This window comes from Giraffa tippelskirchi, chromosome X (genome assembly GCF_054371585.1).
Source record: "Giraffa tippelskirchi isolate mGirTip1 chromosome X, T2T-mGirTip1v1.2.pri, whole genome shotgun sequence".
Taxonomy (NCBI): Eukaryota; Metazoa; Chordata; class Mammalia; order Artiodactyla; family Giraffidae; genus Giraffa; species Giraffa tippelskirchi.
In genome coordinates, this window is record NC_137289.1 from 99,301,116 (window position 1) to 99,324,852 (window position 23,737).

At 46.7% G+C, this 23,737-nt stretch overlaps 1 protein-coding gene across 2 annotated transcripts in view; it reads right to left on the reverse strand.

Annotated features, from left to right (window-relative positions):
* LOC145536325 (uncharacterized) overlaps positions 1–15,732 on the reverse strand; it is a 35,232-nt gene extending 19,500 nt beyond the window's left edge. The window contains exons 1-5 of one of the 2 annotated variants that reach the window (XR_014075771.1): positions 15,627–15,670; positions 11,097–11,277; positions 10,262–10,399; positions 9,930–10,061; positions 7,018–9,702 (exon numbers count right to left, since the gene is read on the reverse strand). The gene's annotated coding sequence lies outside the window, so the exon portion shown is untranslated. Of the gene's footprint in view, positions 1–7,017; positions 9,703–9,929; positions 10,062–10,261; positions 10,400–11,096; positions 11,278–15,626 lie in introns of those variants that run through there. The other variant, XM_081565431.1, reaches the window with a different exon arrangement.
* Between the last annotated feature and the right edge of the window lie 8,005 nt (positions 15,733–23,737).

Genomic DNA, 23,737 nt, shown 5'->3' on the forward strand with positions numbered 1-23,737 from the left:
CCAGGCAAGAATACTAGAGTGGATTGCCATTCCCTTGTCCAGAGGATCTTCCCAGCCCAGGGATCGAACCCTGGTCTCCTGCAGATTCTTTACCATTTGAGCTACAGGGAAGTCCTCCAGCTGTCTGATTCCTCCCTTATATCCTTAGTATTACATAATAACAAAACGCTTACATCTCTGAGCCCCCATCTGCATCCTCATGCACCAAAAACATATATTTCTGCAACAAAGGACCTATTCAGAATTCACTCTGCTTAAGGAATAACAGGGGATTATACATAGCAGCTGTTGTGCCCTTACAGATTTATGAAAATCCAGGTCCAAAAATGACTGAAAATGGGAGGTTCAAATCTACCACGAGCCTTAAGTTCGAGTATTCTATCTTCCCAAAAAGTATTTGAAAAAGCCCCTAGGTCATGGAGCTGCCTGACAAGATTAGAGCCTAGCTAGAAGAAAAGGGAAAGGAACGAGGGGGAACTTCCTGAGACAAAATGACTTGACTGTCTCCTTATTGGCTATGACATGACGTAACTGGGCTTGCCTGGTGGCTCAGATGGGAGAGAATCCACCTGCAGTGCTGGAGACCTGGTTCAATGCCTGGGTTGGGAAGATCCCCTGGAGGAAGCCATGGCAACATACTCCAGTGTCCTTGCCTGAACAATCCCCATGGATAGAGGTGCCTGACGGGCTACAGTCCATGGGGTCGCAAAGAGTTGGACACGACTGAGCAACTAAGCACAGCATGTGACACAACTAAGAGTATCAGTACTGGCTCTGACTCATACTGTGTGAAGGTGAGAAAAGTATTTATATCCTTTGGATCTGTTTCCCCATTTCTAAAATGGAAATTATAGTTTTACACGAAATATTTGTCACGAAGAATAAAGAAAATAATGTGAAGTGGGCATAACATTGCAAATAGATTTGGCTTATTCTACTCCATTTTTTCATTTAAACTTTCAAAATTTTTAATTTCATTTACCTTTACAATTACAATTCTCTCACAAGTGATAATGGATTTTGAATTCCAAGTAGACTATAAGGCTAACTTTTAAAGTGAATTGGACTTCAGAAACATACATTGTCTAAATATATTGATTGAATAGCAGTGTAGCTGGTATGAGACATGGTATCCATTCTAAGTTTGGTTGGTTAATGAGGACTGACAAAGCTACCGTAAGTCATAGTATGTAGTGAAAACTGTGCTCCTTGCTGTGTGTGATGACAAAGAAAATAAGCCAATATTCTGGTAATGCAACATCATACAACTCAACACCAGACTCTGTCACGTAGTCATGCAGCCAGTCCCTAAGCAACACTGCAAGAGCTACAGGGCCACACAGTGTCCCACTGCAGTTGTTAGTTTGGCTTGTCACCTTCTACGGGCTTGGCCAGTAAGGAGACAATGAACCCGAATGGATTCAGATTCTAATTTACAGACAGTGCAGAAGCAATATGACCCTGGTGTCAGTTGCCTCGTCCCTAGTCCCACAGTTTGACGCTGAATTGGAAGGCCTCAGTAACAGGCACTAGAGGTGGTGGGTCTCTGCCAGGAAGGAGCCCACAGTTGTGCCTTATGGCAATGAGCAGCTCTATCGTCCACAGCTGTACTCTCAGCTGGGGCTAGGGAGACCATCCTGTGTTCAACTGAAACCAGAGGTGGATGAGTAACAACTTTGTGTCAGCCTCCAGCTGGATAAGGAGGCAGGTGAGAAATTGCCTCATAACAGGTCTCCGCCAGGCTGCTTATCTCCTCTTGCTCCAAGAGCAATCTGGAGGTTCTCTGCCAAGATTCAAGTCAGCCTGCAGTTTAGCCTTGCCTACATAGCCTAAGGGGGGACGTGCAAGGTCACCAGGGCACCAAGACAGAGCCACACCCCTACAGTGTCTGGAACAAGACACAAGGCTTTATGTATGGTGCTACAAATATAACACCTATATACTGACTCCTACATGGAGGAGATGCTTTTCCTGTCAGTCATTAAAAATATTCCTTCATTGAGTACACACACATTGATTACTAGCATGTTTCAGGGTGTATCTGCAATGCTTGAAAAAAGACCAGTGATGTGAGGTTGGGGACGGGAATATCACACTGGTGGACCAGACAGACACACAAACAGAAAAGAAGTGCAAGGGAGAAACACAGGGAATGGACCTAAGGGGGAAAAAAACAGTGAGTGGGGTGGCCAAGAAGCAGGAGGAAAGCTAGAAGATAAGGTTCACTGTAAGAGTGAACGAGGTTATATATAACACAGTCGTGCTTTGACCCAGGCTGTGGATGAGAGTCACAACCTCCCCTGCATCACTGCCCCTTTTGAGGGTGATGTCTGGGAGTCTCCAGAGTCTGAAGGGAGAGAAAGGAAATAGGTAGTGCACGGGATGCATGCACCCGCCCTGATAGAGATGCAGGTGCAGCTTGTTACAGTAGTCCGTTGGGGATCAGCAGAATTGGAATCGGTGACTCAAGAAGAAATGTGCAAATGAATGTAAAGGGCAAAAACACATTGAGAGGGGTAAACAGCTCCAACTCCCAGTTCTGTACCAGGGTAGGGGGCTCCATTACTGTTGTGAGAGGCTCCCTGGTCTGAGCTCTGGGAGGGAGTGATGAGCATTCTAAGGACCCACCACCAGCCCTAAGCAGGGGGCACTGAGAGTGTGAAGACATAAGTCTCAGCTTTTACCACTGACAGACACAGAAAGCTTCTTAGCCCTGGTGAGACTGGGGCAGTGGCACCTCAGGGATGCTCAAAGGTAAGGTGGAGGTGGTGGTTGTTTAGTTGCTCAGTCGTGTCTGACTACTTACGACCCCATGGCCTGCAGCACGCCAGGCTCCTCTGTCCTACACTATCTCCCTGAGTTTGATCAAATGAATGTCCATTGCTGATGCTATCTAATTATCTCACCCGCTATTGCCCCCTTCTCCTCCTGCCTTCGATCTTTTTGCATCAGGATCTTTTCCAATGAGTCTGCTATTCGCATCAGGTGGCCAAAGTATTGCAGCTTCAGCATCAGTCCTCCCAGTGAATATTCAGAGTTCATTTCCTTTAGATTGGCGGGTTTGTTCTTGCTGTCCAAGGGATTCTCTAGGCTCATCTCTAGCACCACAATTCGAAAGCATCAGTTCTTTGGCACTCAGCCTTCTTAATGATCCAACTCACACATCTGTACATCACTACTGGAAAAACCGTAGTTTTGACTCTACAGACCTTTGTCAGCAAAGTGATGGCTCTGCTTTTTAATTTGTCTAGGTTTGTCATGGGCTTCCCCAGGGGCTTAGTGGTAAAGAATCTGTCTGTAATGCAGCACACTTAGGAGATATGGGTTCAATCCCTGGGTCAGGAAGATCCCCTGGAGGAGGGGATGGCAACCCACTCCAGAATTCTCGTCTGGAGAATCCCCTGGACAGAGGAGCCTAGTGGGCCTTGGTCCATGGGGTCATAAATAATTGGACACTACTGAAGGGCCTTAGAATGCATGCAACCTAGGTTTGCCATAACTTTCCTTCCAAGGAGCAAGTGCCTTTTAATTTCATGGCTGCAATCACCATCTGCAGTGATTTTGGACCCCAAGAAAATGAAATCTGTCACTGCTTCCACTTCACTTCAGTCCAGTCGCTCAGTCGTGTCTGAGTCTTTGCGACCCCATGAACTGCGGCATGCCAGGCCTCCCTCTCCATCACCAACTCCCGGAGTCCACCAAAACCCATGTCCATTGAGTTGGTGATGCCATCCAACCATCTCGTCCTCTGTCATCCCCTTCTCCTCCTGCCCTCAATCTTTCCCAGCATCAGGGTCTTGTCAGATGAGTCAGCTCTTCGCATCAGGTGGCCAAAGTACTGGAGTTTCAGCTTCAACATCAGCCCTTCCAATGAACACCCAGGACTGATCTCCTTTAGGATGAAATGCTTCCACTTCCCCCACCCCCCACCCCCAGCCTTCTATTTGCCATGAAGTGATAGGACCAGATGCCATGGTCTTAGTTTTTGCATAGTTGAGTTTTAAGCCAGTTTTTTCACTCTCCTCTTTCACCCTTATCAAAAGGTTCTTTAGTTGCTCTTCATTTTCTGCCATAAGCCTGGTATCATCTGTGTATCTGATTTTGTCGATATTTCTGCCAGCAATCTTGATTCCAGCTTGTGAGTCTGGCATTTCGCATAATGTACTCTGTGTATAAGTTAAATAAGCAGCATGGCAATATACAGTTTTGTTGTACTCCTTTCCCAATTATAAAGCAGTCATTTGTTCCAACTCTGCTTCTAACGGTTGCTTCTTGACGCGCATACAGGTTTCTCAGGAGACAGGTCGAGTAGTCTGGTACTGCCCTCTGTTTAAGAATTTTCTGTAGTTGGTTGTGATCCACGCAGTCAGAGGTCTTAGCGTAGTCAATGACAAAGGATTAGATGTTTTTCTGGAATTCCCGTGCTTTCCCCATGATCTAACGGATGCTGGCAATTTGATCTTTGGTTGTTCTGCCTTCTCCAAACCTAAGTTGTATATCTGGAAGTTCTTGGTTCATGTACTTTTGAAGGCTAGCTTGAAGGAGTTTACTAACCAGAAGGCTTCAGAAATTGGGGACAATCTAAGTGAAGAAGCTTAGGAAATTGGATGGTGTGAAGGAAGCCTGATAAGAGAGAAAAGAATAGGAAGCTCTCCTTTCGATGTTGCTAGCCAAGTGGGCAGAGGCTAGACCATGCCTTCAAGTCCTTGTATAGGGGAGTAGCCTTTATCTAGAAAGTCAGACAGTTTTGCAACTGTAAGAGAGAGAGGGAGAAGGCGGGAAGAGAGAGACAGACACCCTGAGTGGATGTGAGAGACCCGTTAGAAGGGGGTTGACAATTAAATGGAGGGAGGCTTTGGACTAGAGCAGATGTGTATGTGGGTAAAAGGAGACACATTAGACGTTTACGAAGTAAAATGGGCAGAACTCAGCAAGAATTTGAACTTGAGGAGAAGGAGAGGGACTTGTAAATGTGGTTAAGAACACGTTTGTGTGTCCTGTCATAAGAGTACGAAACTGCCATGGGGAATCCTAGAAGTTGGCCAGGTCTGGGAAGAATTCCAAAAGAAGATTTTTATGTTTTTGAGCTCATGGTCTAGATGGATACAATAACCAATATTTAAATACTTAAATGTTCTTTTTCCTTTTAAAAAAAGTATTGAGGTGTAATTTGTATATAATAAAAGCCACCACTTTAAAGCATTATAGTTTGTAGAGTTTTGACAAATGTATACCTTGGTGTAAATGCTACCACAAGAAAAATGTAGAAAACGGACCATCATTCAAAAATACTCCCTTGGGGTGTTTGCCACCAGACTCCTTCCTCCACTCCTATACCCTGGCAACGATAGATACATTTCTGTGCCAACAGTTGTGCCTTTTCCAGAAATCCATTGACATGAAATCATATAATATGTAGGCTTCTGTGTCTGGTTTCTCTCATTTGCACAGTTGAGATGCATCCTTGATGTTATGTGCATTAGTAGTTCCTTTTTTTTTTTTTATTACCGTGTAGCGTTCCTTTGTATATGGGTATACTTTTTGGGTTTTCTCTCATGTGTATATCAGTTGTTGAACAGTTGGATTGTTTCTGGCTTTGGCTGTTAGGAATACATGTGTGGAATATTTGAGTACAGGTGTTTGAGTGAGCATGTTTTCATTTCTCTTGGGTAAAATTCTCTAGGAGTAGAATTCCTTGGTCATATAAGGCTTCCCAGGTGGCACTAGTGGTATAGAACCCATCTGCCAATGCAGGAGACTCAGATTCGATCCCTCGCTCTGGAAGATCCCCTGGAGTAGGAAATAACAAGCCGCTCCAGTATTCTTGCCTGGAAAATTCCATGAATAGGAGTCCTGGTGGGTTACAATCCATGGGGCCCCAGAGAGTTGAACATGACTGAGCGACTGAACACACACACATAACATTGTAATTTATGTATCTTAGAATCTAAACTGTGTCCTCTTTAGTCAACACACAGTTGGATTTATCTTTTAAACTGGTCTCTCAATGTCTGCCTTCTGGTTGGATTCTTTTATCTATTCACATTTAGTGTTGATACAGACTTACATCTGCCAATATATATTTATGTCTCATGTCGTATTGTTCTATGGTCCTGATTTTACTGCTTTTTTTTGCATTCAATGGATATTTTCTAATGCAACATTTTAAACTCTTTATGGATTTTTCCACTACTTTAAAGTTATTTCCTTAGGTGTATGCCACTGTAAACATCTTACTTTATCACAATCAGCTTGAAATTTACACTAATTCTAATGAGATACAAAAACATTACTCCTATATCACTCTATTCTGGTTTCCCTCTTAACCTCATATTGTCACATTATTATATTATATAAACTGTTATGTGATAAAAAGCTGATATAAGGCAGGATATCAGGTATCTATTTATAGATTCTGTTATATTCACCTTATTTTTCATAATTTCTGATTATTTGCATGTGTTTGTATGTATCAGACACCATCCAGACTTGTTTCCTTACCTAATACAGCTTTGCTCCCAACCACCTCCTTTGTGCTGTTACAGCGAATATATTACATTCCATGTGTTATTGGCCCAATAATAACTGGGCTTCTCTGGTGGCTCAGACGGTTAAGACTCTGCCTGCAATGCAGGAGACCCACGTTCAATCCCTCGAAGAGCCCCTGGAGAAGAGAATGGCTAACCATTCCAGTATTCTTGCCTAGAGAATCCCATGGACTGAGGAGCCTGGCGGCTACAGTAAAGGGGTTCGCCAAGAGTCAGACACAACTGAGCAACTACCACTTTCACAACAACAATTTGTGTGATACTGTTTTAGAAAGTTGCTTTTTAAATACAGGAAGAAAGGAGTGAAATATGTATTCATAAAGTACTTTTGTTCATATAATTACCATTACCTGTGCTCTTTGCTTTTTCACATGGATTCTGATTAACATCTAAATTCACTTATTGCAGCCTGAAGAACTTCCTTTAGTTTTTCTTGTAAGCCAGTTCTACCAACAAATTCCCTGAGTTGTTTTTTTTTTTTTTAATTTGGGCAACCTTTATTTTGCTTTCATCCCGGAGTTTGCTCAAACCCATGTCCATTGAGGAAATAATGCCATCTAACCATCTCATCCTCTGTCGCCCCCTTCTCCTCCTGCCCTCAATCGTCCCCAGCATCCGGGTCTTTTGCAATGAGTCGGCTCTTCACTTCAGGTAGCCAAACAACTGGAGCTTCAGCTTCAGCATCAGTCCTTCCAATGAATATTTAGGGTTGATTTCCTTTAGCATTGACTTATTTGATCTCCTTGCGGTCCAAGGGACTCGCAAGAGTCTTCTCCAGCATCACCGTTTCAAAGGTTCAATTCTTTGGCGTGCAGCCTTCTTTAGGTCCAACTCTAACATCCACACAGGACTACTGGAAAAACCTTAGCTTTGACGATAGGGTCCTTTGTCGGCAACGTAATGTCTCCGCTTTTTAACATGCTGTCTAGGTAGGTCATACTTTTTCTTCTAAGGAGCAAGTGTCTATTAATTTCATGGCTGCAGTGATGGTCTGCAGTGGTTTTGGAGCCTGAGAAAATAAAGTCTGTCAGTGTTTCCATTTTTTTTCTCCATCTATTTGCCATGAAGTGATGCAACCAGATACCGTGATCTTACTATTTGAATGCTGAGTTAAGACAGCTTTTTTACTCTCCACTTTGACCTGCATCGAGAGGCTCTTTAGATCCTCTTCCATTTCTGCCATAAGGGTGGTGTCCTCTGTGTATCTGAGGTTATCGATGTTTCTAAAAGCAACCTTGATTCCAGACTGAGTTTCATCCAGGCCAGCATTTTGCATGATGTACTCTGCATATAAGTTAAATAAGCAGGGTGACAATATACAGCCTTGAGGTACTCTTTTCTGAGGTTTGAATCAGACTGTTGTTCCATGTCTGGTTCTAGCTGATGCTTCTTCACTTGCATACACCTTTCTTAGGAAGCAGGTAAGGTGGTCTGGTAGTCCCATCACTTGAAGAATTTTCCACAGTTTGTTGTGATCCACACAGTGAAAAGCTTTAGCATATTCAGTGAAGCAAATGTTTCTCCAGATTTCCCTTGCTTTTTCTATGATCCAACGGATGTTGGCAATTGGGATCTCTGGTTCCTCTGCCTTTTCTACATCCATGTTGTACATCTGGTACTTCTCCGTTCACGTGCTGTTGAATCCTAGCTTGATGGATTTTGAGAATGATCTTTCTAGCATCTGAAATGGGTGCAGTTGTGCAATAGTTTGCACGTTCCTTGGCATCGCCCTTCTTTGGGATTGGAATGAAAACTGACCTTTTCCAGTCCTGTGGCCACTGTGGAGTTTTCCAACTTTCCTGGCATATTGAATGTAGCACTTTAACAGCATCATTGTTTAGCATTTGAAATAGCCAAGATTCCATCAACTCCACTAGCTGTGTTCGTAGTAATGCTTCCTACGGCCCACTTGACTTCACAGCCCAGTATGTTCTATATTGTTTCTCATTGGCACAACCAAATTCATCAAAAATTTTGAACTTGTGTTTCAGAAGCTGCAACAATTGGTACTCAATGTGGGTGCCAAAAACCTTGAGGCCCAAAGTAAAGTGTAAACATTGAAAATACCTACATTCCGTTAAAGACAGGCATTTCCAGTTTGAAGTGAAGCCAGGTGACTCCTGAGTCCCAGGTCACAGAGCTGCTGGGCTGGAGGTGTGGCTGAAACTGAGGCAGCCACAACTTGAGGCCCTCTGCCTGTGTGGAGGGAGGGCCTGCCCCAAGGACTAGAAGAACAGGACCCTCAGGGGTCTCACAGTCTAGCAGGGAGGCAGGCACATTGCTTCAGGCAGCAAATATTCATTGAGGCTTTCCTTGGCTCCTCGTGCTGGATACAAGTGACCAGCCTACAGAAATCCCTGCGCTGGACTTGACTCTCCCAGAAGGGGAAGGGCTAGGTGGCACCAAGTAAACCCTTCCCATAACAACCCAGGACATTATACAATGTGTTAGAAGGTGGTGCTGCTGTGATCAGATAAATGTAAGTCCTGTAAGGGACTGGCACTGTGGGCAGCAAGGGGGAAAGCTGCAAGTCACAGTATTGAACAGAGCAACCAGGGTGGGCTTCGTTGAGGAGCTGATATTTTAACAAAGAATTAAAGGGGGAAAGGAATCAGCACAGCAGACATCTGAGGTCAGAATATTGCAGAAGAGGGAACAGTGGGCCAGGGCAGATGGGAGCAGGGAGTGAGAGTTGAACAGGAAGTGGGAACTAGATCCTGCGGCACTGGGTAAGCGTCTGCTCTGTCAGCGAACCGACAGGGACAAGCAGGGATCACAGGTGCTGATGAACATGCCTGTGCCAGGCCTGTGAGGAATGCAGAGGCAGAACAGGGGGAAACAGCAGAGACAGCTGAGGTGGGAGAAGCAAGGAGTGAGGAGGATGCACGAGGGGCCCCTCCGAGTGAGGCTGACGGCCTGCCCTGGACTCGACACGCCCTTCCTACCTGTGCTTGTGTCCCCGACTCCATAGACGCCTGTGCTCCGGGCGCAGTGTCACAGACCCCCCTGGCAGCCTGAGTTCATTCAACAGTCCATCGTCTGGACACAAAGTTGCAGGGCCTACATTGCTCCTTGGTCCTTGGGAAACGTTCAGTGACCTGACCGGTGCTCTCAGGATCTTGACCCCAGCTCCGCTCTGAGGCTACAACTGTGGCTGATGGGGCAACAGAGTGACCCACACGTGTGTAATGAACCTTGCAGCCTCTTTGATCAGGAGTTTCCAGAATTAGTGGTCATATGAAACATGCGGTCCTCCCCCCGCCCCCAAAGGGAAAAGAACCTGATTCCACAGATGTCCTGCTTACACCATTCTCCTGTGTCATTATCAACAGAAAAGTAACAGGTCCACGAAGAGCTACGCTTTATTGACCGAGTATTTACCTTGAGTCCCGGTCCTTCATTCACTGAGGAAGTCGTTCCAAGCAGGGACCAGACACTGTGTCTCCTCCTACTGTGGCTGGATTGGTTAGGGATGATGGGGACTGTCACCTGCAATCAGATGACTGCCACGTGCTGTGTGGGAAAAGCGACGGCAGGATTTAAATTATAGAACTCTGGGAACACAGAACAGGGGATCTGACCCCTGCCATATGTCCGGGGGTGGGATGTGGTGTACGTCCCTGGTCAGGACACATTCTCGGGGAGGGGGGGTTTCTGGAGGTGGCACTTTGACCATCCACAGTTTACACACACCCGAGCAGAAGAGCACAGACCTGAACGCACGTGGAGCCAGACAGACTTTCATTCCCAGTTGTCTCCAGACCATCATGGCAGCTGGGTCATCTCCAGAGCTGTCTTACAACCACTAAAGACACTTCCTGTGCTTTGGCGTGCCTCCCAATTCCTAATATCTGATAAAGAGAGTGAGACTGGTGGAGTCATAACTGGGGCGGGGGCTCGTTGCAAACCCTCTCTGATATCGCAGAGTGCCTCCCCGCAGGGGAAGTTAAAGTCCTGCTTGGTGTTGCCTCTGGAGCAACCCTTTCCTACCAGGGGACTCCGGTTTCTTGGCTGCAAGGCAGCTCCTCCTAAGGAGCACACACAAAGCGGCTTAGAACCTTTCAGGGTGGCTTTGCCCTCCTGGGTACCTGCGTTTCACAAGTGGACAGGGCACTGGGACAATGATGACTCTCCTCTCATGGAACAACATCTGCATCTCGGTAACTGAAACACAAGCCACGCGTGTTGCTGTGAAGAGAAGACTGGCTTTGCACTCAAGAAAAACTAGGGCGCTACTCCGATCCAGCCTTTATTGCATCAGCCATCTAAGCTCTTTCAGCTCGCTTCCTTGTCTGTGAGAAGGCTGGGGTTCATCCTTACCCCTCTGGGTGTGTGGGGAATAAAACCCCACATGCCCGGCTCCCACAAGCTGCATAAGTAGGCTCCAGGTGAGTCATTTACACTGCGCCCCATGTTACGGACACGTCAGCGGGGAGGGAGGCATGCCAGAGCCCGTGAGAGTCTACTCCATCCTCTGGCTGGCGTGGGGGTTGGGGTGGGGGTGGTGGAACTGGTGCTGTGTCCAACTATTTAATTGGCTTTACATACCACAGGCACACACTTCATTTCATATTTAGGTGTGCTCTGCTCAGAGGAGTTGTAGAGAATGAAGTCAGTCATCACAGTTGAATCTGTAGCAGGTAGAAGCAGCAGTGGGGTCACTCCCTCCACTGGCCATCAGAGGAACTGGCAGTTCCCTCCATGGGTTGATGGCACTGGGTGGAGACACCTGAGGAGTTGCAAGAAGGTGCTGTGACATTCCCTAGGAGGGTCCCCATATTGAGCTGGCAGCTCATCCTTGCCTCCCTGATGACCACAGGGACTAGTAAATCAAACCCCTGCATAGAGAAGGAGGATGTGTTAATATACTTCATCTTGTCCTAACAGGAACTCAGACTATAGAGTGAAAAATAGTCAAAATATCAGCAAAACATGGTGCGTGCGTAGGGCAGTTCAAGTCCTCTTTCGTGTACTGGGTCACAGACACCGGAAAGTGACCTTTTGAAATTTCCATGCTTCGGCTTATCCCTCCTCACTGTGAAGCAGGTGGTCACTGTGGAAACCTTTATCCTTCCAACACTGTGACCAAATTCCAAAGGCCATATTCAAACACAACAATGGGCCCATATAAAGCAAGAGGAGATCTTTTCTGTGTGTATGCTATTCTTAGCAAGGAAGCCTTTCCCAGACAAACTCTGCCATCAGATTGCATTTTGCATCAGCTCATCGTGCAGCAGCGATTCATAGTGAAATCTCCACCACCTTCCATTTGGTATAAACATCAAATCTGTTAACTGCGACTTTTCACCCTGGTACTTCCCAGGAAAAATGGAAATTTCTCTACCCAGCCTGACAGCTGAACCTAAGAAGGAATCAGACAGGTGGGGAGGGAGGAAGGGCATGTAAGATGGAGGCTAAGGTAGGAGTGAGATTGTGAAATTGGTGGGTTGGGAGGGGGCGGGGGGGTGCTAGGGAGTATGACTGTGAGCCCACTGGCCATCTGATGAACAGAGAGAGGTCTGGGTGGGCTGGAATATCAAGTGGAGTGTGGAGCAGAAGGAGGGCGTCTGGTGAAGATTGGGCATTTGGGGACAGAGAAGACCTGCTGCGCCTAATCCAGGAGGCTGGACGGTATCCTACGACCAGCAGGCAGCCCGTGCAGAGTGTTAAGCAGGGGTGTCGTGCCCAGATTGCACTGAAGAAAGCTTTCCTTCCTCAGGCCGCAGGACAGAACACGTGTTGGAAAGCATCAGTTTCGCTGGTGCTTGTCAAGGAAAGAGACGAAGGTGACCTGGCCTAGGGAACTCACTGTGCTGATGGAGAGAAGGAACAGAATCTTACTTAGACTTAGGAGGCGGGGAGGTGAGGCTTGATGATTGAGAGCGTGGTGAGAGAGAGGCAGCAGGCAAGGATGGCTTTAAGCATCTCTGGCATAAGCGGCTGGGGAGAAGGCTGCCTTGCACTGAGTCAGGTAACAGTAAAGGAGGTGCAGTTGCGGGAGGCGCGGAGGTGGGGGGGATGGGTGCAGTTTGGACATGTTGAATATTCCTTGCCTGTGGGACTCAAACATGTACTATCAGAAAGACTTGGGGGAGCTGACCTAACTTCTCTATGCCCATGATGCCTCATCTGTGATAGGGGGAATGAGACTAATAATTAAGAAAAAGACTAATTTCCTGTTTCATTGCTTTAGTCTAGGAGAATATTCTCCTTTTACAAAGAAGTGCTGTCTTACTGTGACGAACTCTGTCGGTAAAATGGGAATGGATCTACTTATCCATATATCTGCTTGATCATCATACATATCTGCTTTGTGTATTTTCACCATGTGGTATGTATTGTCAACTGTAAAGAAAAATACACTCAAAGTAACAAGTGTTTCTTGTCACATGCATGCAGACCGGCAGTCCATCAACCTGTCTCTCAGAGAAACAGCCCCGTTTAGACCCTCCAATCTTCCTCCTGTAGCTCCTCACTTCCTCCAGGGGTGGGTAGAGGCCTGTGGGACCCAGTGTGTCTTACACTTCTCTTCCCTGTGAAGTCATCTCTGCTGTCCCAGGAGTTGCCTAGCACTAGTTGAGTGTAGGCTCCCTGCAGACCTGTCAGTTGACTAGGCAAGTCTGTAGTTAGAAGAGAGTGCTGAGCCTGATGTGTGGATCTGGAAACCATCCCTGTGTGGTGCCGAGCTGGGAGGTGATGAAGCCACAGATGCCTAGATTTGAATCAAGGTCCCACCACTTATTCCTTCGGTGACCTTGGGCAAGTGACTTACACTCTCTGTGATTCAGTTTCCTCAACTGAAGAGGATGATGATCCTGTTCTGCGATAATGACTCCTTTTTGCTGCCTTCATTTAGATTACCAAAAAAACAAACCTTTTGAGAACTATACAGTGATGTTCAAGTGTCGGTTACTTCCAGAGTAAAAACGGAGCCTGTCAACAAAGACATGAAAAGATGCTCAACCTCGCTCATCATGAGAGAAATGCAAATCAGAACCACAATTAGGTATCTTGTCACAGTGGTCAGAATGGTCATCATCAGAAATCGACACACAACAAATGCTGGAGTGGATGTGGAGAAAAGGGAATCCTCCTATAGAGTTTGTGAAAATGAAAATTTATACAGCCACTACGGAGAACAGTATGGAGATTTCTTTAAAAACTGGGAATAAAACTACCACGTGCTGTGCTGTGCTTTGTTGCTCAGTTGTGTCCGACTCTTGGCAACCCCATGGACTGTAGCCCACCAGGCTACCCTGCCCATCGGGATTCCCCAGGCAAGAATACCGAGGTGGGTTATCATGCCCTCCTCCAGGGGATCTTCCCAACCCAGGGATCGAATCCGGTCTCCCGCATTGCAGGCGGATCCGTTATCGTCTGAGCCACCAGGGAAGCCCATAAATACTGGAGTGGCTAGCCTATCCCTTCTCCAGGGGGTCTTCCCAACCCAGGATTTGAACCGGGTTCTCCCACATCGTACATGGATTGTTTACCAGCTGAGCTACCAGGGAAGCCCATAAAACTACCACATGACCCAGAAATCACACTATTGGGCATACGCCCTGAGGAAACTATAATTCAGAAAGACACATGTACCCAAGTGTTCCTTGCAGCACTATCTACAATGTCCACGACATGGAAGAAACGTAGATGTCTGTCAATGAATGGATAAAGATGTTGTGGTACATAGATACAATGGAATATTAATCGGTTTTAAAAGGGAATGAATTTGAGTCATTTCCAGTGAATTGGATGAAGCTAGAGCCTGTTATACAGAGTGAAATAAATCAGAAAGAGAAATACAAATATCATACATCAACACGTACATGTGAAACTTAGAAAAACAGTACTGATGAACCTATTTGCAGGGCAAGATTAGAGTCTCAGACATGGACAAGAGAATTATGGACACAGCAGGCAAGGAGAGGACGGATTGAATTGAGAGAGTAGCACTGAAATATACAGATTACCATGTGTAAAATGGCTAGCTAGTGGCAAGCTTCTGTATAGCACAGGAAGCTTAGTTTGGTGCACTGTAATGACCTAGAGGGGTGGGGTTGAGGGGTGGAAGAGAGGTTCAAGAGGGAGGGGATATATGTATATACTTATAGCTGATTCACCCTTGTCCTACAGCAAAAATTAGCACAACATTTAAAGCAATTATAATACAATTTTTAAAGGTGGGGGGTGTTGGAACCTCTCTGCTTTATACTTATCTAGTGGGACCGGCGTGAAAGATGCTTATATTTACCTTGCTGACAAAGTTCAACTTCACCTGAGCTGTTAAAAAAAGCCACAGTAAAGAAATCTCTGCAGACTTTCGTGTCCCCACAATGACTTAATGCAAAGAACCACCGTTGCCCGTCTAACTTCGATAAAACTCGTCCAAAGTATCCACTCACTCCTGGGTTTACCTACTACAAGGTCAAGTACAGACCTTCCTCCTTGTCATTAAAGGGCAGACACAGACCATCCAACTCCTTGTTTTCTGTCTCATGACTAGGAACGGAGATTAAAAGTCAGTTCACCTGAAACTAGCTAGTCACAAAGAGCATCATTTCCTCTTCTGTCGATGAGATTTCCCCCTAAATGTTTTCCCACTTGCAAAGATCCCCACTGTAACTTCTCTACTACACTCTGTGGAATGAAGTACAATGCAAAACCTTGCTGACAGTCTGATCTTCAGGTCTCTGGTGCTCTCCCAATTGCAATCTGTAGAAATACAGTCATTGTCTCTATTAGTTTGCTTTTACTCTTTCCTAGTGTGTTACTAGTAACAATTGGTAGAAAAACATTCAAGTAACAGGATCTGCTTCTCATGTTGACAGGCGACAACACAAATTACCAAGCATCAGGGAGAAGCCTCCGCCTTTCAAACGCAAGACCCGACCATCACCAGCTGTCATCTGTGTGGAAGGAAACTTCCTGCGACTCTGGCAGCGATGGTCCCTCCTAGCCTCCAAGATGCTGGGAGAGGCGCTCGGGGTACGCGGTCTAGAGGGCCCGACACTAACTCCTCTTCTCCGAATCCCGCCGCCGCCCCCGCCCTATTGTCGTCATCCCTAGGGAGGAACCTACTTTTTTTGAGGCCATTCCAGGCTCCCTTTCAATCCCCTACAACCGAGGGAATACGCAGGAAGGTGCTTCTATAAGGAGGGGAGGGTAAATGTCCCATCTTTGTGACGTCAAAACCAGGCCCTCAGACTCCTCACCGCCGAAGGGCGTGTAGGCTCTCTAGGACACTGGAGGACTCCTCTCGGTGGTCTTTAATCCTTCTATTCCACACACACTAAGGATGGGAGGCCGACCCGCAGCCACCGCCGGCTCCTCTCAGAGGCTGAGGATGGGACGCACTACGTTGGCGTCCTGCTGGTGAGAACCTGCTGCTGAGAAAGAACCTGTGAGACCGAGGGGTCGAGAGAGGAACAGACACCCAGAGGGAGACGTGTATCTCTTTAGGACCGACCATGTGTGCCTTAGTGTCACAGGTCCCCAATCCTCGTACAGAAGAACACTACACAGTCATTTCAAAAGGAACTCCTAATGCATGTAACAGCAAGGATGCATCTCAGCTGTGCCACTGAGAGATGTCAGACACAGAAGGCTATGTGTTATATGATTTCATGTCAACGGATTTCTGGAAAAGGCACAACTGTAGGCACAGAAATATATCTGCGGTGATCAGGGTATAGGAATGGAGGAAGGAGTCTGAATGCAAATAGGCCAAGGGAGGATTTTCAAACCAATGGGATGTTTTCTACATTTTTGTTGTGGTAGCTTTTACGCAATGGTATGCATATGTGAAAACTCGACAAACGGGAATGCTTTAAAGCATTGACTTCTATGGTATATAAATTATGTCTCAATACTTCTCACTTTTTTTAATAGGGAAAAGGAACTTTTAAGTATGTAAATATTGGTTATTGTATCCATCTAGACCATGAGCTCATAAATATAAAAATCTTATTTGGAATTCTTTCCAGACCTGGCCAACTTCCAGGATTTCCCATGACACCTTTGTACCCTTATGACAGGACACAGAAACTTGGTCTTAATCATGTTTACAATTCCCTCTCCTTCACTTCAAGTCCATATTCTTGCTTAGTTCTCTCCCTTTTACTTCAAAAATGTCTAATGCATCTACTTTTTCCAAAGTCCACCGCATCTGCTCTAGTCCAAAGCCTCCCTCCATTTAATTGTCAACCCCCTTGGGTTTGTGTCATACCCCTTGGGTTTGTGCATCAGGGAAAGCAGAAAACCCCTGTCACATGCTCTCAGTGAAGACAGCCTGGCAGTAGGGAAAATAAGACCATGCCTCTGCTCCAGTAGTGCCTAGACAAGTTGTCCATGTCAATCAGAACTGAGGACTTCTTGTAAAAAGTGCAGATGCCATGATCTACATTCAGTGGATCTCACTCAGTGCGGCTACAACAGTGCCCTAGAATCTGTGAGCTTTCACTATACTTGGGAAACTTTCGGGGACTTTATTAAACCCCTTTGGTAGTGAGACTGTCAGCAAAATAAGGGAAATAGAGATCGGAGCAGATATTAGAAAAAATATATAGATAATCAACAAAACCCAAAGCTGGCTCTTTCAAAAGGTCACTACGAATTCATAAATTTCCACCCAGAAGAATAAAACAGAAGCAAGATAACTATAGACAACACTTACCAGTATCAGGAAAGAAATAGGTTACAGATCCCACAGAAATTAAAAGGATTCTATGAATAAGTTTATATTCATAGAATAACTACATCTGGCAATTTAGGTGAAGTGGAACAAACTATCAAAGTTCAGTGAAAAAGAAACAGACAATCTATTCTAAAACCAAGCTTGTAGTTGAAAAATTTACAGAAAAGAAATCTCCAGCCGCAGGTGGTATCCCAGGCACAAAAGAGAAGGGGAGGGAAAGACTTTCTTTAGGGACAGGGACAAAGTACAAAAAAAAAAAAAAAAAAAATATATATATATATATATATATATATATATTTACATATCTCCAATGATTTAATCAAGGTGATTTGGGCCAAATCCAAGCAATGTGATGAGACCATTCATTTTTTTTTCTCATTGTCCTCCAGCTTCCCCTTCCTGCCTCTCTCCTTTGCCCCAGTTCCCTTTCTCCTTCTTAAGTCCTGCCCTCCATCAAGGGCAGGCAACGATATGAGGCATGATTCCCACATTAAAACTGATGTACGCTGCTCGGCTGACATTCAACGTGGATGCTATCATCCCTGCAGCTGGTACACTCAAGCTCTCTGTCTCTCCTGACGGACCAGAAGGTTTCATTCCTAATTTCAGGTATAGGTAGGAAAGAAGGTGCAGGGCACGTGTTGGAGCCTTGAGTCCTTCATCTGTGAAATGCAGATGACCACAAACTGGGGGAGAAACAGAAATAGCAGCACCAGGCCCCTTTCAATGAGAGCTACGTGCCAAACCCAGTGCATCACAGGACTCCTTGACATTCAGGAGCACGCCAAGTAGATTTCCATGCGAGGACTGTTGCATTTGTTGTTCCTTCTGCCTGGAATGCTCTTCCCTTAGGTAACCCCACGACCTGCTCCCTCACTTCCTCCAGATCTCTGCTTACTTGCCATCTTTCAGGGAGACTTTCCCTCATTATCTTGAAGAAAATCATAATATCATACCTACATACACCCTTTCCCCTGATCTAGCAATATCTTTCTTCATAGTGCCTGCCACCCTTGATGTATTTACTGACCACCAAGTCTATGCAATGAGAGACTTGGTTAGTTTTGCCCTGTGCCAAACTCCTCCAATAGTGCTCAGGTCTATGGCAGGTGCTCAGAAAACATTTGCTGAAGGACAGTCTGGAGGCAGGCCCTTTAAACACATTGCTAACATGCACAGGTACCCTCCAAGATGGGCACTGGCCCCATTGTATTAATTATGATACATACTGAGATTTCAGGAGACAAGTGATACACTCAACAACACACAGTCAGCATGTCAGGTTCCCGGCTTCAGAATCATATCTGCCAGCTACCAAATCCTCACTTCCTGGACAGAGACCTCACAGCCAAGAACATAAGAGGTTTTATTTCTAACACGAAGACTTCCAACAGCTCATAGACAGCCAGAGACACCAAAAAGAGCTCACTGAATCTCTGCACAGAGAGCACACAACTCGAGTCTCAGACGCTCAAACACAACAGAGACCATAACCATACACGCTGTGACAGAGACCCTGCAAACAGTCCATAGTCTTCCAGACAGAAACAAATGAGAACTGCACAGATACTTCACATCATGGAGACTGACTCCCAAACCACGCGGACACTTACCGACCTAATACAAACCCTCCTAAACGGAAAGACAGAAGTTTTAATAACTCAAGAACATCATACAATCTTAAGACAACGTTCCCAGACAAATGAAAGACTTGCAACCTGTGCATAGATCCCCAAGCAGCTGATCTCACATTCTGGGGTGCAGACCCCTACACAGAGATCTCACACACAGGGACTGAGAGGCAAGAAACCTCCAAAGATGCACATCCCGGTATACAGGCACACATCCTAGAGGCTTTGTATTATGGCTCACAAAATCCACTCACATCAAATGTCCCATCACTCACAATTCCGCCCAAAGGCTCAAGGAGATCAAAAGAGGCCAAACAGCACCTGTGTTGTCACACGTAGCAACACACAATCCCAAGGTGCCAGATACAGTATACTCTCCAGGGAGAGACACCAAACTCAGAGACCTCTCCCTGGACATGAATTGCGTGCATTTGTGTGAAGACCGTGCGCTGCCACAGGATCCAGACTGAGCGAGAGCTAAACAAGACTGAAACGCAGTCACCACGCACGGCCAGTGACTGCGCCAAACCTCGCCACTAACCAGAGCAGCTATTCGACCCCTTTGGGAAAAGCAATAAAACTCGGAGGAAAATTGTATGCTCTGCATCATCGCACGCCAACGCAGGCGCACGCGTATACACACGCCTCTCGCCCTCAGTTCCGGTTCCGCGCCCACAGTGCCCGCAATCACGCGGTGACCAATCACTACCCAGAAAGCTTCCCTGACGCCATACCCAAACCGACAGCAGGTCTCTCGCTCCGTAGTCGTCCCACCAACGAAGGGGTGGAGCTGGAAAAGAGACGAGGAAAGTTTCCGCTTAATACCGGTGTCCACTCGGATTCGAAAGCAGCGGGAAGACGAAGAGGAGCGAATCGGGATATACCCAGAGGGGCCCTGAGCGCCGCCGCTGGGAACTGTGGTCCACGCCTGACGCGGTGTAACGGGGCCCTCCCTGCTGTGACACGCCCTCTCCCAATGGTACCTTCCAGAGTGGGGTGAGGTCTTACCGCTTCCCCTCAGTGGTACATCCCAGGACAGAACTGTTTCATCTCGCGCGCCCCTTGCTGGTGGGACTGGGGAACAGCAGATATAGATGCCTGGGGACCATTCCAGGATGATCCGCAAAGGGCGGAAGGGCAAGGTTAGGGTGAAAACCCCACAGATTGCTGCCATCTTGGACTCAGAAAGAAGTCTTCATAAACTGAAGATTACTTGTCTATAGGGACCACTGTCGTAACAAAGAGCATTGAAAGCATTTTATCTACGCTGGGCATCGTGGTTGTTTGAGCTTTCCTGTTTAATGCAGAAATGTCCAGCCACAGTCCCCCAGTGGGCAGGATAAGTAAAGCTTCCGACTGGAATCTGAGGTCCTGGCGTGGGGAAGGCCTCTGTCGTTGACTGCGAGTAATATGTGAAAAAGACAACAGGACCTTCCATTCTGTTAGGAAAGGGGTCAATTCCGAGGGGACCGAAGGGCACCACCTCGTAGGTGAGATAAAGATCACAGCTTTGTCACCATCTTTCATCCCTGAACATGTTCTCTAGCAGAATCCTCAGCCTGTCTAGCTGTGCTTCTCTCAACAAGCTTAACTTTGTTTATTCATTCCGTTGTTCATGCATTCTCTCCAAAGTATGTGTCAAGCACAAATTTGTGTGTTCGGAAAGAGAAAATCGACCTTTTCCTCATGGAGCTTACATTCTGTTGGGATCATGTGGTCCCCAAATACAAGTAATTTATCAGGTGTTTGTAACTGCCGTGATTAACATTAAATTGGGATAGGGAAATAGAGAGAGGGGATGATATCTAGCAAGAGTGGTCAGGGAAGTTCTCAGATTGTGACATTTGAGCAACAGCCTAGAGGAGATACCTATCTGGGAGAAAAGTGTCCTAGATCCTAGTGGAAAACTGGGGAGTAAAATCCTGTGTAGTGTGTATGAAAACAGTGAGGAGGGCAGTGTGACAGGCACAGCATGATGGAGGGCGAGCGAGGAGATTGGGTGACAGAAGTGATGCAGGCCAGGTGCCTTGGGCCTTCTGGACACTTGGAGGATTTTGACTTGAATCACAGGAGGGTTCTTACCAGAGAAGTCCCCTGGCTTCTTTCAGAGGCCCAGATCACACATGATTGTTGAGGAGCTCTTGGTTTAGTTGAAGAAAACCCTTCCCCACTCCTTCTGCAGAAAACCATGCCTTTCCTGAAATCCCTTACACTCAATGGGAATGCCCCCTACTGCTCCCAGTGAACATCCATGTCAACCGATGATACCCTCAGGAGAGACAGGGCAAGGACCCTCTTGGTGTGAGTGAGGTCACATTGAGGCTTGCAAAGGCAAAGAGGGACGATATAACAGGCACAGAGATGGCAGGGAGAAAGACAAAGATAGAGCATTAGACAGGGATGGAGAGACTACTTCTGGCAGCAAACTGTCCTCACTTAGTTAGCACCCACCTATGGGCTCCCAGCCCTGCTACTCCATGATGTACAGTACATTTTCCCTATAGGAGAAAAGAAGCCCCTCCCCAGGGACTTTCTCTAGAGAATGACTCAGTTGCCCATGGCCTGGGCCTTAATCACGCTCCCTTCATCCACATCAGGGGCCTCTGCCCATCAAGACAAGGACATTCTCCATTCCTGGGGAGGCTCATGCTGCACACAGGGTCCCTCACAACCTATCCTGCCCAGACTGCCCTCCTGCTGATCTCCCTGCCAATGACTGCTTTAATGGGGGAAAGAGAGGCAGGGATCTCTGCATTTGTGATGGAGCCTCATGCAAATTGGTGAATGTGAGATTTCTCCCCAGCTGCTTGGAGGCTCACCTCTGTACGTGAGACATGATCATGTCCCCAGGGAATGTGAAGATTCCATTCCATCCATCAGGTAAGAAGCTGGGTGTGTGATGGGGAGACACAGAAACATATCCTGACAGTGAGTCAGCCATAGGGTCCTTGTGGCCCTGTGCCAACGCCCCCTTCCCCCACTCCCTGGCCAGGGTTGTGCTGAGTCTTTCCTGCCTCCTCCAAGGAGCCCAAGCTTACATCCAGCTCCTCCCCTCCTCATGAGCTGAGACCTTCCATCTGCACTGGGCTTTGGGCGCCCATCTGCAAACGGTGCCCTCCTTGTTGTGGGTTGGGCAGATGGACTGAGAGAGTGTGTGTACACGGTTTTTGTCACAGGGCCCCTGTCAAGGGTGGTAGTCATATCAGCAAGTATTGTTCTTAACAGGATTATTGCCTGGGCTTCTGTAAACTGTGCATTATTACCCTCTCTGAGGATGGGGCCCCAAGCTTTTATCTCTGTAGGGAGGCATGGTAGAAGTCGTAGCAAATGTGACATCACAGGCCTGCTTCTAAGGCCCGTGAGAGTGGGGTCCATGCAGCCTTCCTATTGAGAGACTGTTCTCATGTGCACATACATGAACAGCTGAGAGGCCCAACCGTCTGGACACAGACCCTCCACACAGTTCTGAGATTTCATGGCCTGGGACAGAGATCTGCAAACAGTTCAGACTGCTCATCCTGGACACCAACCCAAAACAGCTCTAATAGGTCACACCTGAGGACACAGATGCACTCCAGCTCGGAAATTCCATCTCTGGCTTCAGATGAATTAGGATCCCTAACAGAAACAGCGTTGCTCACAGCCAGTTCTACAGGGTTAAGTTGTAACCTCTGCCATCCCTGAATGACACTGCGTCATGAAGGAATTCTGGGTGAAAAACAGGAAGAGGCACACTGTGCTGTGGACAAACTGGCCCTTATTTAGTCACACGCCGTATCCTCAGATATGCAGGTGACACCACCCATATGGCAGAAAGTGAAGAAGAACTAAAGAGCCTCCTGATGAAAGTGAAAGAGGAGAGTGAAAAAGGTGGCTTAAAACTCAACATTCAGAAAACTGAGATCATGGCATCCGGTCCCATCACTTCATGGCAAATAGATGGCGAAAGAGTGGCAACAGTGGCTGACTGCATTTTTCTGGTCTCCAAAATCACTGCAGATGGTGACTGCAGCCATGAAATTAAAAGACGCTTACTCCTTGGAAGGAAAGTTATGACCACCCTAGATAGCATATTAAAAAGCAGAGACATTACTTTGCCAACAAAGGTCCGTCTAGTCAAGGCTATGGTTTTTCCAGTGGTCATGTATGGATGTGAGAGTTGGACTGTAAAGAAAGCTGAGCACCGAAGAATTGAACTTTTGAACTGTGGTGTGGGAGAAGACTCTTGAGAGTCCCTTGGACTGCAAGGAGATCCAACCAGTCCATCCTAAAGGAGATCAGTCCTGGGTGTTCACTGGAAGGAGTGATGTTGAAGCTGAAACTCCAATACTTTGGCCACCTGATGCAAAGAGCTGACTCATTGGAAAAGACCCTGATGCTGGGAAAGGTTGAGGGCAGGAGGAGAAGGGGATGACAGAGGATGAGATGGCTGGATGGCATCACCGACTCGATGGACATGGGTTTGGGTGGACTCCGGGAGCTGGTGATGGACAGGGAGGCCTGGTGTGCTGCGGTTCATGGGATCGCAAAGCGTCGGACACGACTGAGCGACTAAACTGAAGTGCTTATGCGTACATGCCAAGTGTGTGCCAATTCTCTTGAATCATGTCAGCCAGGCTCCTCTGTCGATGGGATTCTCCAGGCAAGAATACTGGAATGGGTTGCCATTCCCTCCTCCAGGGGATATTCCCGATCCAGGGATCAAACCCCCATTTCCTGCATCTCCTGCATTAGCAGGTGAATACTTTCCCGCTGAGCCACCTGGGTAGCCACAACATTTGTTGAGAGTTAATCTAATACTGTGTTCTCACTACACACACACACACACACAGAGTCTAACATAAAACAAAACTAAAGGGACACAA